This window comes from Thalassophryne amazonica, chromosome 3 (genome assembly GCF_902500255.1).
Source record: "Thalassophryne amazonica chromosome 3, fThaAma1.1, whole genome shotgun sequence".
Taxonomy (NCBI): Eukaryota; Metazoa; Chordata; class Actinopteri; order Batrachoidiformes; family Batrachoididae; genus Thalassophryne; species Thalassophryne amazonica.
The window spans coordinates 28,858,829-28,876,352 of record NC_047105.1 but is presented as its reverse complement, the minus strand read 5'-3'; the positions used below and the strand labels follow the sequence as shown (position 1 = coordinate 28,876,352).

Genomic DNA, 17,524 nt, shown 5'->3' with positions numbered 1-17,524 from the left:
TGGCCCAACTTCTGTACAAAGCAAATAAAAATATCCTGCCTATTAATATTCAAAAGCTATTCTCACAAAGAGAAGGGGGTTATAGCCTGAGGGGCTGTAGTAACTTTAAGATTCAGCCAGTAAGAACTACGAGGAAAAGTTTGTGTGTGTCTGTGTGTGGGGTTAAACTCTGGAACCTCTGGGGCAGCAACTTAAGCAATGTACAAATATTCATTACTTCAAATCAAAGTATAAGGAAATGATTTGGTCACAATACAGGGCTGTTGGTTAGGAGGGTCATGATTATATATTAAAAATAAAATTAGAACATTTTCTGGAATGTAAAACAATATACATAACTGCCTATATTATAGTGTGTTGTTGACTATATAGGTTTTTGTGGTTGTGCTGCTGCTGGCTCACCATCTTTCACTGCAGGTGAGGAGCCAGAGTCTGAACAACACCGGTGACTCAGTCAATACAACTACAAACATGACGGTGGCTAGCTACTTCACAACGCCCAGTTTCACCGCTGCAGTGAACACAGTCGAAGACAAATAAAGGTTTTCCAAAGAGTGAGGCCTTCACGCTGCTGCTCCCAGTTGCACTCGTGCCCACTGTGGTACCTGGCGATGGCATTGGCACACATCACCAAGTGGCTTAATGAAATATCTATTTATATTATAAAGTAATATGAATATAACACAGATTAGATTGATAACCAACATGTTTGTTTGTGTGTTTGCCCTTCTGTGGTGTTGTGAGCCATCTGTCATGCTGCTGGTTCTGTTCTGTCTTAGTATCCATGACCATCCAAATCTCTATATTCACACCTGGCAGGTCTCTAGGGATGGTACTCCAGGGTAGCCCCCTGCCTTGAGAGACCATCTCACCGTCAGACCTGCCATTTTAATGCACCAACATCAAACTTTAGCAGGACCAGTGGGTAGTAACATCTTGGGATAACCTCAGGATATTACCTCACTAAGGTCCTGTGTTTTTAATTGCACCTCATATGACTCCATGCTTTAGCAGGTCCTCACCAAGGACCTGTGTTTTTAATTGCACCTCATACGACCTCATAATGCGCCTCATACAACCCCATGCTTTATTTAGCAGGTCCTCACCAAGGACCTGTGGTTTTAATTGCACCTCATACGACCCCATGCTTTAGCAGGTCCTCACCAAGGACCTGTGGTTTTAATTGCACATCATAGGACCCCATGCTTTAGCAGGTCCTCACCAAGGACCTGTGGTTTTAATGCACTCATCTCAAGCGCCTCCAACTAAGCAGGGTAAACAACATCAGTAATAATAATCATCATAATAAATCCAACGATATGTGTTCCATGTGTGTCTTGTCTGGTCCTCTGTTGTGTGTTATTTTGTCTATACTGTCCAGTGTGTAATTGTTATTCACTCCTGTGTTATATTACTATGGTATTGTATTATGTTACATTTATATTTATATGTGTATGCCCATGTGTGTATATATATATATATATATATATATATATATATATATATATATATATATACTCAAAAATATAAACGCAACACTTTTGGTTTTGCTCCCATTTTGTATGAGATGAACTCAAATATCTAAAACTTTTTCCACATACACTGTAAATCCGAAAAAGTTCAGTAAACTCAAAATTTTAATGGCAAAAAAATTACGACATAATTTTTGAGTTAATGTTCTAAAATTTTTAAGTCATGTCCAACTTATAAGTTACAAGTTCAAGAGACCCATACAACCTTATTTTTATAAGTTTACTGAGCTTATTGCATATGCTTTTTTTCCCCCAATTTAAACTTAAAACCTTAAAGTTCAGCTTGCTTATTACATTGACTTTTTGTCAGTTTTAAACTTAAATTTTAAAGTTTGGTTAACATGTAACATTAATTTCTTCTGTCACATTCAACCTAGAATTTTAAAGTTATCCTGACTTACTGCATTTCATTTTTTTCTGAAAATTTCAACCAATAGTTTTATGTTATATTAGCATATCATATTTACTTTTACAGAACTTTTGACTTAAAATCTATACACTTGCACAAAACATCCAAATAATATAATCAGGTCAGCTTTCAACACAAGACCCAAGGCCAAATATTCAAAGCAATGGCATTTATTATTCAAACAATTCAAAACAATATTCAAACAATTCAAACATTTATTATTCAAACAATTCAAAACAATATTCAAACAATTCAAACCTTTAGGCTATTATTCAAACAAATTGTTTTTCACTCAAAATGGCTGCTGTACATGACACACGTCTTTGAATACTGAAGCAAAAGAAAAGTCAATAGGCAAACATACAGCTACATAATGTGTCTGTAAATATGATTGAACCAGACATCAGCGCCACAAGTCCCATAAGACAAAACGGAATATTCGCCTTAAATTATACGCCATGGCTCAAACTTTAAAGTAAAACTGCATCCATCCAAAAGTAATGCCTGATCTAAATCGAAATCAGTCAGTAAACACAAATACATGCACAACACGAGCTGGTCTGTCTGCCCGCACACCGACAGGCCAACAACACAACAAACCGCCTCTTTTCAGTCTGTCCACATATTGAAATAATGTAATGAATATGCTTAAAAGTGAACACGTATTAACTTTTGTCTGGGTTGAACATTCTAAACGCTGTCATAATTAACATAGCTATTAATTGTGTTTTTATAAGCTGTATTGACAATACATGTGTGACAGTTTAACACCAACTCAAGCTGGAAGCTAATGTTTGAACGATGCATACAACAGCAGCTGTATAACTGTGCAATAGCTGCCATATGGTCCAACTAGTCGATTAGTCGCAAAAATAATCGTTGACTAGTCGTAGAGAAGCTTGACTCTTCAACTGGACTGCGTTGCTTGATGCGAGGACATTTCGCTTCTAATCACAGAAGCTTCCTCAGGTAAATTTCTTGCTCTGGTAGTCTGATTTCTGTCTTGACTCTTGTAGAGAAGAAGGCAGACGTAACTTTAAGCTGGAGTTTTAAACATAACCAGACCCCTCCTGTCGAGAGGCTAGTGACTAACAAAAGCTCTAATTAGCACCTATTGTGCTGTAGTGAAACTGTCCTAATGAGACTGATGTTTAAAACTCCAGCTTAAAGTTACGTCTGCCTTCTTCTCTACAAGAGTCAAGACAGAAGTCAGACTACCAGAGCAAGAAGTTTAGCTGAGGAAGCTTCTGTGATTAGAAGCGAAACGCCCTCGCATCAAGCAACCCAGTCCAGTTGAAGATTCAAGCTTCTCTATGATGGAAACCACCTGGACAACTGAGAGCCTACACAGAAATGTTGAATAGTCGACTATCAAAATAGTCGTTTGTAGCAGCTCTATCAGGCACTATCCCCTGTCAGTGCTTGTCCCTCCCCTCTTGAATCAATCAGGAACTTTGCCTCTTGTCATTTTGCATGCTTACACACTCTTATGAAAAAAAAAATTGTAAAATTTATAGCTAAAATTTGCTAAAAGCTACAATCATAGAAGAAAAAGAACACTGGCAACTTGCAGCACCATAGTGAACAACCTGATTTGCAACATTTAACACTGGTCTTCAAAAAGATAATTTTTCAAATATGCCAGACGTGGTTTTGAGAGCAGTGTTGCTCTCCAGACAAATCACAATGTTTTGCACAAATGTGAATGTGTTCAAGAGTTGCTTTGGGTATTCAATGTTTAATATGTACAGTAAACCAATTAACAACATATACGCCTTTGGGAGAGTAGAACACTCGTGCATCACAATGTTTCCTTCCACTATAATTGAGACTTTGCCTGGTTGGAAGACTTCTGGAGACTCGACGAGTAGAGCCAGAGGGAGATTGGACACATCAGGTTCACCATTTTGCATTTAAAATTAGAACAAATTGTGCAAGTAATAACATAATGCAATGGGCTAAATCACAGTCAGAGATGAGGAAAAGGAAAGTAATCTAAAGACCCACTCTTCCTGTCATTTTATGTATTAATAAAATTACCTATGTCAATCAATCAAAAATGTATTTATATAGCACTGTTCACAGATTAAAGATCGCCAAAGTGCTTTATATCAAAAGACAATCAAAACAGACATAAAAACAACATAGTACAAAAACAGAAAGACAACAAATTTGATCAGTGCAAATCAGGCTGCTGCAACCACCGTTGCGCTGCCACTACTCTCTTCTTCAAGAAAAGTTCAGAAAGCTAAAGCAAGGCAGAGCATGCTTAATATACAATATATGATATCAACATGGGTGAAAAAAGGTATACAGGTCATGTGAGGATATATATATATATATATATATATAAACGTTACATTTATGGTGCGGGCGACGAGGGTTTGTCCTCTGCTTCAAGCAGCCATGTGTATCAAAAATTTGAGTTAGTATGACTGTCCAGGTTTACAGTGTACACAATATCACCATTTCCCTCAAATATTGGTCACAAACCAGTCTAAATCTGTGATAGTGAGCACTTCTCCTTTGCTGAGATAATCCATCCCACCTCACTGTGCCTGTGCAAACACTGCAGAGCTGTCTTGTAATAATGTTATTATTATTAATATTATTATTTTTGCAGTTGTTTTGTTTTTAAACTTCATTTGTAAAAAAAAAAAAAAAAAAAAAGCCATTTACAAAGCAAAAAAGTTGATTTGACAATCATCTGACAAAATCTGGTCAAAATAAATAGAACACTGCCATCTACTGGTTTCCAGACACTGCCATGAACACTACTGGCCAGTAGATGCTAGATGGCAGTAGAGGCCTTCAAAACAAATTCTAGCTAATCCCTGTCTGCTCACATTTAAAATGCATGGAATTTAACAAATGCAATTAAAAAAATCAACGTCTATAAATGCAGAGAATATATTCAAGAGAGTTTAATGCTGTTGTCCGTGCCTGAACAGTGTCTGAAATGCATTTGTCCTGTCGTGACTTACTGAGATTACATCATCCTACCCAAAATGCACTGTGGGGCAGAGCATGTGCTCACAAAACCTTAAAAATTAGCACATCACTTTAAAACTAAAACATATATCTGATATTTTTACTTGATGAAACTTCAGATATGACAGTAATTTTAAATAACTTGTCCAAAATTAGTTTGGTTAAAATTTGAACCATAAGTTAAAAATGTATGCCTCTGGATGACTTAGGTCATATTGCCAGCATATCGGTATGGTGTTAAAGGAAATGTTTTTTTTTTCTTTTTCTCTTTTGGGCTGGTTTTCCTTTGTTTGCAGAGGATTGAGATGCTTTTTATACAAGTAGTTCTCTTCTGTTTGCAAAGGTTATAACTGTGTGTCTGTTACAAAGCTTTTAACAGGTGGGTGTGTGTATGGAATTGTGGGTGGGAGTCAATAAGCTTGTCTTCATCCCACTTCTTTCCAAGTTGATTCTGTTTGTTATGTTAATTCATTCATGCCTTTTTGTCTTTATTAATTTCTTTTCACCATTTTATGAACAGTGTCAAGTGTGTACATAAAACTGTACTATTTTTTATATTGTTTATATTATTGTTTATATGTTATGTTGACTTGGAATAAACAAACAAAACCAAGTGCATCATTTTCAGTCACTGATTTTGAAGGAACTCAAAAGTATTCAGATTGCATTGTCAGTAATTTGCATTCAGTAACTGATTACAATGAAAAATCATCTTAACATGAAATCTACCAAACGTCTGAATATCCTGTCAACTTAGAGTCACCAACTCGCTGAACCTCCATGTTTCACCTGGAAGGATGACACGCAAAAACTCCACACAGAAAGGAGGAGGAGGGATTAGAACTGAGGACCTTCTGACTGTGAGGCTGGAGGTTTTAAAAGTCCTCAAAATGTTTGAGTTGAACTTTTCTGATCTGACACTGCAGGTATGTGAAGCTCTTGACAGAGTGTTGCAGAGTCCCATCGTCTCTGGAGCACAGTGGTTCCGCTTTGAGTGGCCAGTTGTAAACAACAAAAAACTAAACAAAAATGGTGTCACCACTCATCACACACGAGGAAAAGAAATGGAAACCAGCATGACGTGGTCACTCAAACACAAGTTAATGTGTATACTCATTTTTTTTTTTATTAAAAAAATGTAATCAAATCCCAGGACAAATCACACCCAGGATACGTGGCATCCATATTCAACTTCCAGAAGTTTTAATTTCCCGATAACTGTGAGGACACAACAAATCTCTGTGTGACACCATTTTAGTGTGCGAGAGGAACCACTCCATGTGTGCAAAGGATCATGGAACGCTGAAATCATTTATAGAGCAACAGATTTACTGAGTGTTGGAATGAATGAATGAATGAATGAATGTCATTATACAAATCAGGAGGGAAAAAAATTCAAATCCTTTGCTGATGAGTTTCCCACAGACGGCGCAGAGGACATAAAAACTCCAGCTCCTATTTCAGTTTGGAACCCGGGGACGGAAAAAATAAAAACATCTTTGACCATGAAAAGCAATTTTTTCCTCTTCAAAATAAATAAATAAATAAAAGCCAAGAACATGAACAATATGCAGCAGATATCAACATGACTTTGTGTTGCGTTGCTCAGTGCGTATTAACTGTACATAAGATGAAAAAATACCAAATGAAAAGAGAAGGAAATGAAATTCATTAAAGTTGCTCAGACTGAGGAAATGAAAACGTTGGCGGATTCATCAGCAAGAACGCGCAGAAGTCAGTGCACGCGTTCAAAGTCGAGACAACAGAAAGCCGTCCAGCAGAAATCTGGACCGTGTTCTGTTTAACCCCAAAACTGATCCATACTAAGGGACATCTGCAAAGCCACCACAGCCCAAAGAGAAACCTCATACGACAGAGAGGCAGAACGGAATATTAGAATATTGAACAATTTTATTATTTTCCTGTCTGAATGTCAATCAGCATTATTGTAAGAAGTTGGTCTTCTCCACACACACTTACACCAACGCTGGATAGGTTTTTGCATTCTGTCAGGGAAGAAATCATGCATTTTCTCTCTGCATCAGTGGTGCACAACTGCTTGCATCTCTGCATCATCGGTGTAATGGGTGTTCTCTCAGAAAAAAGGAAAAAGTCAGAGGGTGTGTAAAAATCACTCAGAATGCAAAAGATGCAGAACCACACCCTACTTTTTCTGGGTCTGGCTCAAAACCTCTCAGTCACCTTCATACCTGTACTTTGTATCACATGGATGTCGTGCTGATGTTTTTGTCCGGCGCAGATATCAGAACAGAAACGGCATCAAGATTCTATCTTGTTTCCAGAGAAACACATTTGTTTTTACCACACTAAAAAATTACCTGCTGCCTCAACGAGAAAAAGTGATGTAACAATTTGCAAAGTTTTGAAGTTATTTCAACTTAACTAAAGAAGTCTTTGTGGCATTCATTCAGTTGCAAGTTGAAATAACTGAGTTGAAATAACTTCTAAAATCTGCGCAAATTGTTACATCAATTTTTTGAGTTGAGACAGCATTTCCTTTTTTACAGTGCAGGAAATTCTCTCCTAAACAAGATGCTCACATCCTTATGAATGCTAAGCTAACCCTATGTAGTAAAAGAGCTCATGGTGAAATTCTACTGCACCTGCATTAATGGTAAATGTCCACCAGGTGGAGATATTGCTCCATTTCAAGAACCTTGAGTACTATTTGCCGTGGGGCACAATGACAAACCTGTTATAGAAGTAGAGAGTGAAACTGTAATCATGTCTGCACTCATGAGGACACCAACATCCACATCAAAATTTACAGGATGAACTTTAAAGACTCTATAGCCAAACATCTGCAGCATGCACACTGGCAGCAGCTTCAGGCATACACCAATAACATTATCAATGCATCTATCTGCACTTTGACTTGAACGCCATCACGACTGGTTTCAGTATTTTTGCAGTAGCTGGCCCCAGACTGTGGAACAAGCTATCTCTTGATTTACACACTATTCCTGACCTAGCACTTTTTAAATTTAAGTTAAAGACTTATTTATACTGACTTTTAACACCTAGTGGGGATGTGACATGTTCTGTTTTTATGTGCCGTTTTTACTTTGTTGTATGTGTGTTTTATTTTTATGAACCTGTGTTTTTACTGTAAACACTTTGGACACCATTTGGCTGCACTAAAGCACTTTATAAATAAATGTTGACTGATTAATTGATCGAGAATTTACACAGAAAATAAACGACTGAGTGGTAAGTGAGATCTAGCTCCAGACAGATGGACGCACACATGTGGTTCTAATACTTCTTACATGGGTCAGCTGCTCAGTACACCATGTTGCCCACATTAGCGTCTAAACATATAGATCATCTATAGATGCACAATAGATGCATATGACAGTATACGCTGAAATTTACCAGAAGGAAGCCGTGTGTCCAACCGAGGAGACAGATTTCAAAGAGACGCCACAAACAGGATTGAAATGGGACTCTGGAAACATCAGCACAGACACCCAGGCTTCATCCAACACGATCATACATAGTTCTACAACGCACAGACTGTCAGCGTGGTGACAAATGCTAATAAAGCTCAATTATTTCAATGTTACGCTGCCTTTTATGGGCTATAAATGAAACATTCCACATTCCACAGCATCTTACAGCAGCTGCACCAAAGAGAGTTGCACCGTGGACCTCAGACTAAACAGAAGCTGGTCACAAATGTCTAAAACATATCGACTGTATAACAGACAAATTAAAAATTCCACTACGGCAGCTAAAATGGAGGTTTTGCGCTGCTGACTCCGTTATGTCTTACAGCTGGTGAAGGCAAAGTCAACAAAATGCAGACACAAAGGGGAACCCTGAGAAAGGAGAGAAAGCTGCACCGTGAGCAGATCAAAGAAACAATCCAACAATTCTGACAAATGCAAAGATCATTATTTTGTCATCCATTCCCTCTGGATTCTGTATTTTATCCATCTACAGTTTCTAACATAAAAAGACAATGCTGCTTTTTTTAATGATCTGATGCATCAAAGCTCACCAGCTTTGATTTTGTCTTTATTATATGCACTTATAATTTGGAGACATACATGATTATGACATGTGATGAGATACGTATGTTAGACAATTCACTTACTGTATTTTACATGGTATAAGTCATGGCTTTTCCAAAACTCCACCATAAAGCAGTAAAACTAGTGAGGCAGCAGACAGAATTTACACTCTGCAGTTTCTCCAGTCACATCCACTGAAGCTGATAGTTCTTCAGAGTTTTCATGGGCGTCTTGGTGGCTTCCCTCACTCCTCACTTTTTGAAAACTGCCTATTTCAAACAGATTCTGCACACACTACTGTACTGTTTGTATCTTAATGATTGATGGAAAGTTCTGTTTGTTTGCTTGTGTGTTAGTTAGTGTGTTAGCAAGATAACTCAGAAAGTAATAACCAAATGTCAGTGAAATTTGGTTAGTAGACAGATCATGTTCTGGGAAATAATTCTGGAGGTGATCCAAAGCATACTCTGGAACTGAGATGCAGAAGAATGTTTGGCACACAGCAAGATGTATTTCAAAAGTTTGTCAGAGGATGTTGATGAAGTCTGGTGAGCAGGTGGAAAATAGAAAGGATTGCATTTTGAATTTTGTACGTAATATACAGTTTGTGAACCCTTCAAGCTTTTACATATTTGATATTTTTGCAGGACATCAAAAAACAAAACAAAAACTCAGGCTTTTTATATTAAAATTTCTAAAAAAAAAAAAAAAAAAATTACAATGAATCTTGATGAGAAATAAAAATCCAAAAGTCAAAATGATGGTGTGAATAAGTAAGTGCAGTCTTTAGTATAACACATATAAACCAACACTTTTACATCCAGTCTTCTAAAGACGAGTCAGGGGATGAACACATGAACATCTCCAAGTCACTGAATATATTTTGGACTTTATTTAGATCAGATATGAAGAAATACAAACAGTGTGCTACTCTACAGTAAATCTGTGTGGAGTTCTCAAAAACTAAGGCACTGTGCAAGAAGGAGATAAGTGAGGAAAGTCACCAAGACCCCCAGACGACTCTGAAGAAGTTACAGGCTTCTGTGGCTGCAACTGGAGAAATTGTGCAAAGTGCAAGTTTTGCATTTTTCATCACCAGTGATACAGCTGCACAGTGGAGCAGAGAAGAATTTTCTTTCAATAAAACAGATCAAATCTTGACTTGCATCACCGATGTGCCTTCTGGGGAACTGAAGCTGAACTTTCAAGTTTTTTTTTTATCATTCTCTATACCACTTCACCATGAAGCTCAATAATTGTATAACTCTTACAAAGTCAGCTAATGGGCTAAAATTTGTTTGCATGTTTATTACATCATATTTGGGGGGGGAGCAGTGCTTCTTATTAAAGTAGGCCTCTACTGGTGGTTGGTTCTCACTGCGGTATTGTATCACTTCCTGTTCCGGAGCACAGCGGTGTTTTTCTGTATCTGTTAGCTGTTTAATCTGCGCAGTTAGATTGATCTAGTTATCTAGATTACGATTTGTTTCCCAGTGTAATCTTTACGTGCCTTAACTAAAGCACTCCTTCTGCTGAATCACCTCTACATTATTTACACATTATTCACTTTGCGTGTTTTTAGGAATCCGCTAGCTTAGCGTAGCTACTAGCTCTTAGCCGGTTTAGCATGGCGGCTTCTCCTGTCTCTCCCGCACTTTTCTGCTCTGGGGGTCTCTAACCGTTTTTCCCCACTCGACGACACAACCGCAGAGGATCAAACTCTGGTTATTGGTGACTCTGTTTTACGAAATGTGAAGTTAGCGACACCAGCAACCATAGTCAATTGTCTTCCGGGGGCCAGAGCAGGCGACATTGAAGGAAATTTGAAATTGCTGGCTAAGGCTAAGCGTAAATTTGGTAAGATTGTAATTCACATCGGCAGTAATGACACCCGGTTACGCCAATCGGAGGTCACTAAAATTAACATTAAATCGGTGTGTAACTTTGCAAAAACAATGTCGGACTCTGTAGTTTTCTCTGGGCCCCTCCCCAATCAGACCGGGAGGGACATGTTTAGCCGCATGTTCTCCTTGAATTGCTGGCTGTCTGAGTGGTGTCCAAAAAATGAGGTGGGCTTCATAGATAATTGGCAAAGCTTCTGGGGAAAACCTGGTCTTGTTAGGAGAGATGGCATCCATCCCACTTTGGATGGAGCAGCTCTCATTTCTAGAAATCTGGCCAATTTTCTTAAATCCTCCAAACCGTGACTATCCAGGGTTGGGACCAGGAAGCAGAGTTGTAGTCTTACACACCTCTCTGCAGCTTCTCTCCCCCTGCCATCCCCTCATTACCCCATCCCCGTAGAGATGGTGCCTGCTCCCAGACTACCAATAACCAGCAAAAATCTATTTAAGCATAAAAAATAATATAGCACCTTCAACTGCACCACAGACTAAAACAGTTAAATGTGGTCTATTAAACATTAGGTCTCTCTCTTCTAAGTCCCTGTTGGTAAATGATATAATAATTGATCAACATATTGATTTATTCTGCCTTACAGAAACCTGGTTACAGCAGGATGAATATGTTAGTTTAAATAAGTCAACACCCCCGAGTCACACTAACTGTCAGAATGCTCGTAGCACGGGCCGGGGCGGAGGATTAGCAGCAATCTTCCATTCCAGCTTATTAATTAATCAAAAACCCAGACAGAGCTTTAATTCATTTGAAAGCTTGACTCTTAGTCTTGTCCATCCAAATTGGAAGTCCCAAAAACCAGTTTTATTTGTTATCTATCGTCCACCTGGTCGTTACTGTGAGTTTCTCTGTGAATTTTCAGACCTTTTGTCTGACTTAGTGCTTAGCTCAGATAAGATAATTATAGTGGGCGATTTTAACATCCACACAGATGCTGAGAATGACAGCCTCAACACTGCATTTAATCTATTATTAGACTCTATTGGCTTTGCTCAAAAAGTAAATGAGTCCACCCACCACTTTAATCATATCTTAGATTTTGTTCTGACTTATGGTATGGAAATAGAAGACTTAACAGTATTCCCTGAAAACTCCCTTCTGTCTGATCATTTCTTAATAACATTTACATTTACTCTGATGGACTACCCAGCAGTGGGGAATAAGTTTCATTACACTAGAAGTCTTTCAGAAAGCGCTGTAACTAGGTTTAAGGATATGATTCCTTCTTTATGTTCTCTAATACCATATACCAACACAGTGCAGAGTAGCTACCTAAACTCTGTAAGTGAGATAGAGTATCTCGTCAATAGTTTTACATCCTCATTGAAGACAACTTTGGATGCTGTAGCTCCTCTAAAAAAGAGAGCTTTAAATCAGAAGTGCCTGACTCCGTGGTATAACTCACAAACTCGTAGCTTAAAGCAGATAACCCGTACGTTGGAGAGGAAATGGCGTCTCACTAATTTAGAAGATCTTCACTTAGCCTGGAAAAAGAGTCTGTTGCTCTATAAAAAAAGCCCTCCGTAAAGCTAGGACATCTTTCTACTCATCACTAATTGAAGAAAATAAGAACAACCCCAGGTTTCTTTTCAGCACTCTAGCCAGGCTGACAAAGAGTCAGAGCTCTATTGAGCTAAGTATTCCATTAACTTTAACTAGTAATGACTTCATGACTTTCTTTGCTAACAAAATTTTAACTATTAGAGAAAAAATTACTTATAACCATCCCAAAGACGTATCGTTATTAGTTGGCTATGTACCACAGGCTTTTAAGGTGGCAGTAATTAAACCATTACTTAAAAAGCCATCACTTGACCCTTGGTTAGACTCTTTCTCTCCGATTGTTCTGTCTGAGTTATTACATTAGTTACTTCATCCAAACCATCAACATGTTTATTAGACCCCATTCCTACCAGGCTGCTCAAGGAAGCCCTACCATTATTTAATGCTTCGATCTTAAATATGATCAATCTATCTTTGTTAGTTGGCTATGTACCACAGTCTTTTAAGGTGGCAGTAATTAAACCATTACTTAAAAAGCCATCACTTGACCCAGCTATCTTAGCTAATTATAGGCCAATCTCCAACCTTCCTTTTCTCTCAAAAATTCTTGAAAGGGTAGTTGTAAAACAGCTAACTGATCATCTGCAGAGGAATGGTCTATTTGAAGAGTTTCAGTCAGGTTTTAGAATTAATCATAGTACAGAAACAGCATTAGTGAAGGTTACAAATGATCTTCTTATGGCCTCGGACAGTGGACTCATCTCTGTGCTTGTTCTGTTAGACCTCAGTGCTGCTTTTGATACTGTTGACCATAAAATTTTATTACAGAGATTAGAGCATGCCATAGGTATTAAAGGCACTGTGCTGCGGTGGTTTGAATCATATTTGTCTAATAGATTACAATTTGTTCATGTAAATGGGGAATCTTCTTCACAGACTAAAGTTAATTATGGAGTTCCACAAGGTTCTGTGCTAGGACCAATTTTATTCACTTTATACATGCTTCCCTTAGGCAGTATTATTAGACGGTATTGCTTAAATTTTCATTGTTACGCAGATGATACCCAGCTTTATCTATCCATGAAGCCAGAGGACACACACCAATTAGCTAAACTGCAGGATTGTCTTACAGACATAAAGACATGGATGACCTCTAATTTCCTGCTTTTAAACTCAGATAAAACTGAAGTTATTGTACTTGGCCCCACAAATCTTAGAAACATGGTGTCTAACCAGATCCTTACTCTGGATGGCATTACCCTGACCTCTAGTAATACTGTGAGAAATCTTGGAGTCATTTTTGATCAGGATATGTCATTCAAAGCGCATATTAAACAAATATGTAGGACTGCTTTTTTGCATTTACGCAATATCTCTAAAATCAGAAAGGTCTTGTCTCAGAGTGATGCTGAAAAACTAATTCATGCATTTATTTCCTCTAGGCTGGACTATTGTAATTCATTATTATCAGGTTGTCCTAAAAGTTCCCTAAAAAGCCTTCAGTTAATTCAAAATGCTGCAGCTAGAGTACTGACGGGGACTAGAAGGAGAGAGCATATCTCACCCATATTGGCCTCTCTTCATTGGCTTCCTGTTAATTCTAGAATAGAATTTAAAATTCTTCTTCTTACTTATAAGGTTTTGAATAATCAGGGGACCTCGTAGTACCATATCACCCCAATAGAGCGCTTCGCTCTCAGACTGCAGGCTTACTTGTAGTTCCTAGGGTTTGTAAGAGTAGAATGGGAGGCAGAGCCTTCAGCTTTCAGGCTCCTCTCCTGTGGAACCAGCTCCCAATTCAGATCAGGGAGACAGACACCTTTTAAGATTAGGCTTAAAACTTTCCTTTTTGCTAAAGCTTATAGTTAGGGCTGGATCAGGTGACCCTGAACCATCCCTTAGTTATGCTGCTATAGACGTAGACTGCTGGGGGGTTCCCATGATGCACTGTTTCTTTCTCTTTTTGCTCTGTATGCACCACTCTGCATTTAATCATTAGTGATCGATCTCTGCTCCCCTCCACAGCATGTCTTTTTCCTGGTTCTCTCCCTCAGCCCCAACCAGTCCCAGCAGAAGACTGCCCCTCCCTGAGCCTGGTTCTGCTGGAGGTTTCTTCCTATTAAAAGGGAGTTTTTCCTTCCCACTGTAGCCAAGTGCTTGCTCACAGGGGGTCGTTTTGACCGTTGGGGTTTTACATAATTATTGTATGGCCTTGCCTTACAATATAAAGCGCCTTGGGGCAACTGTTTGTTGTGATTTGCCGCTATATAAAAAAATTGATTGATTGATTGATTATTACCTCAGTACCTGTGGATTAAGGACCGAACATCGTGAAACTACAGATAGCAGTTAAAAATTATAACACCATTAGCATCTAATGGCCCAGTCACATGGCATACGACACTTCCTGAACAAAGGAGAAAAAAGTAAAAAAGTCACAAATCATTGAGAAAAGGTGGACGAATGAGCTTCTGACTTTTCCCATCATGGAATAGCCTGCGAATCAAGAGCGCAAAAGAGGAACAAAATGAAACTGAAGCTAACGTTGATGTCCACGCATTAAACAAAACACACCTGGAGCCATAGCTGGAGCAACGTGTGTCTGCATCCTGCTCTGCCTTCCAGCTGCAAAGAGAAGTGCACGATCCGACCCACTATGGAGACCTGTGTGCACGTCGGTGGATCCACCTGCTCTGGTTCCTCATCCAGAACAAAAGAGGGATCATTTCCTCATCAGAATCCTCACTATCTGGTTCAGACTGATGACACACTGCGTGCTCCATCTTGCTCCAATTAAAAACAAACAAACAAACAAACAAAAAAAAAACGCTGGTGTGCTGTGGTGGCTGCTGTGCATTACTAAGCCAGTTATTAATATTGACTGATAACAGAAAACAGTCAAAAGGGGAAATGAATATAAGCGTAAAGATGACTGAATATATCAGAGCAGTAAATTGATCAGTCCGTGTGAACGCCGTGCATTGACTCCACATTTGCGGTTATTTCAACCAGCTGCAGCTGATCCACAACGTGAATTCTGCCTTCCAGAACAGCTCTTTATATAATCATCTGAATCATCTACCTGTTGCCACATGTACAGAAGGGCTGGATTGTCATTCCTACACTCATATTGTTATATTTAATAAAAAATAATAAGCGCACGCAGGAGGTGATCGCTGCTGCCGCTCCTGCTGATGCTGCGATCAAGTACCCTCGGGAAATTACACAACTTTTTTGTTGTTTCAAATTCAGCAGTTGCTTGTGGCAGGAGCATGGTTTTCATTTTATTTTTGGTAAAATAAATCATTGTATCCACACAAAAGATTAATTCTGGCCCATATAAGGTTGCTGAGTCCAGTGAAGCAGACATCCCCACCCAGATTAAAAAAAAATAATAATAATCCAAGCAAACAGGCTGAGTTTGTCCTGTAATTTCCGATGGTACATGAACAGCAGCAGTAGCACTCAGAAACGGTTCTGCACTGTATGAAAACATTCAGCTGGTCGAACAAAGTCAAACTAAACGCTAATGTTACAAAAAACTAAGCAAGCGATTAAAAAAACCCTGTCAAGAACAACAGCAAAATGAAATATGGACGCATTGAGGTTTTCTGTGGCATTCGTTCAAATTTTTCGACAGTTTAAAAATCCAGACGAAGTGACCACTGCAGGAATGAAGCTGCGCGAAGTTTAAACGATGCCAGCAAAAGTCAACGAAAGTCCACATTTCTTGTTTCGTTTGGGCTTTGTTCTGTTCCTTCGTTAAGTGCCGTGTGACCAGGCCTTTAAATTACATCACACAATAAATATAATATATAACATAATACATATTTAAATGATATCACTGGCTTTGATCTCACATGCATTATGAACTAAGGTGTTTTCATTTCTTCCTTATGTTGTCGTACAAAAATGACACCACTCATGGCCAGTAGTTACATGTTAGTCTCACACGTATTTGTATCCTGTGAATTTTGGACAGAATGAGTTCCTGCGACGTGTTTAACAAGAGTCATCAGGAGATGACACATCCCCCCCCCGTCCCCACAAATCAGTAAAAACAAAGTGTTGGGGGACCACCCAAGTACACCTTGATGCCGAATATGAATGAAATTGGTCAACTGGTTCTTGAGATATTGGGCTGACAAGGATGGATGGACATGCTGATTATAATCCATTTTTACGAGCCTTTTCTGTTTGTTTGCTTGTTTTATTTTGTCACATATCTCAGTTTTCCCTTTCACTAAAAAGGATGTCTTCACAGAATATCTGGGAAACTGGATTTCGAGTCCAACGGAGTGACTACAGTGATGACATGGAGCTGCACGGACAAGCTTTCGCTTTATCGGAAAGCTATAAAATCGGGGGGAGTTTGAGAACACAGCGACCAGTGTTCATCCTGGTTAAAACGAACTACTTTAACAGTCAGCGGGATTGTAAAGAGAGAGGGAGGAGATAGAGAGATAGAGAGGGTGGAGGAATAAAAGAGAAAGAGTGAGTCAGCTTAAGAGTGCAAAGAGAGAGAAGAATAAGAGAAAGAAGAGCGAAGCATAAAATCAATGGATATAAGAAGGTCTATTTCTGCTGCAGCGTTAATCACTGCTCCGGCGCACACACGCGCGCTCACAGGGGAATTTTAATTACATCCTGCCGTGTGGCGACGCGCTCAATCACTGAACCATTTAACAAATCCACAAAACCACATCCCAAAGCTGACGCATTATGTTGCTATGCCGACCCAGAAGGTATCCCTCAGCACCTGAATCCAGGACACCATTGAATCGCCCCGGGTCCTGAAACTTTAACCGTGGACAAAAATCCAGAAAGTCCTCCGATCCACAGCACCGTGTGTAGTTCGTCTGTTGATATGGTCAAATACACTCACTAAGCAGATTATCTTAGTTTCTGACACTTTAATACTCTTAGATACTCTACTGCAACTGTCCAGTTACTTTGACTGGATCATCTGATACCCGTCTGTTACTCCACTAACCGCCTTATTTCAGTCTCTATTACTCTTCAGTAAGTGGGGGGGAGGTGAGACGTGCCCTTTGATCCACCTCTCAGTTGAAACTGGATTATGCTTTTGGGAGATATGCTGCTGACAGACAAACAAACAAACAAGTGTAAATGAC

General features: G+C 38.9%; 1 long non-coding RNA gene across 1 annotated transcript; it reads left to right on the top strand.

Moving 5' to 3' along the window:
• Positions 1-402: 402 nt before the first annotated feature.
• On the top strand, positions 403-15,855 carry LOC117506462. Its single transcript, XR_004559477.1, has 3 exons — positions 403-598; positions 969-973; positions 15,843-15,855. It is a non-coding gene; the product is annotated as an uncharacterized LOC117506462 (long non-coding RNA).
• Positions 15,856-17,524: the final 1,669 nt, after the last annotated feature.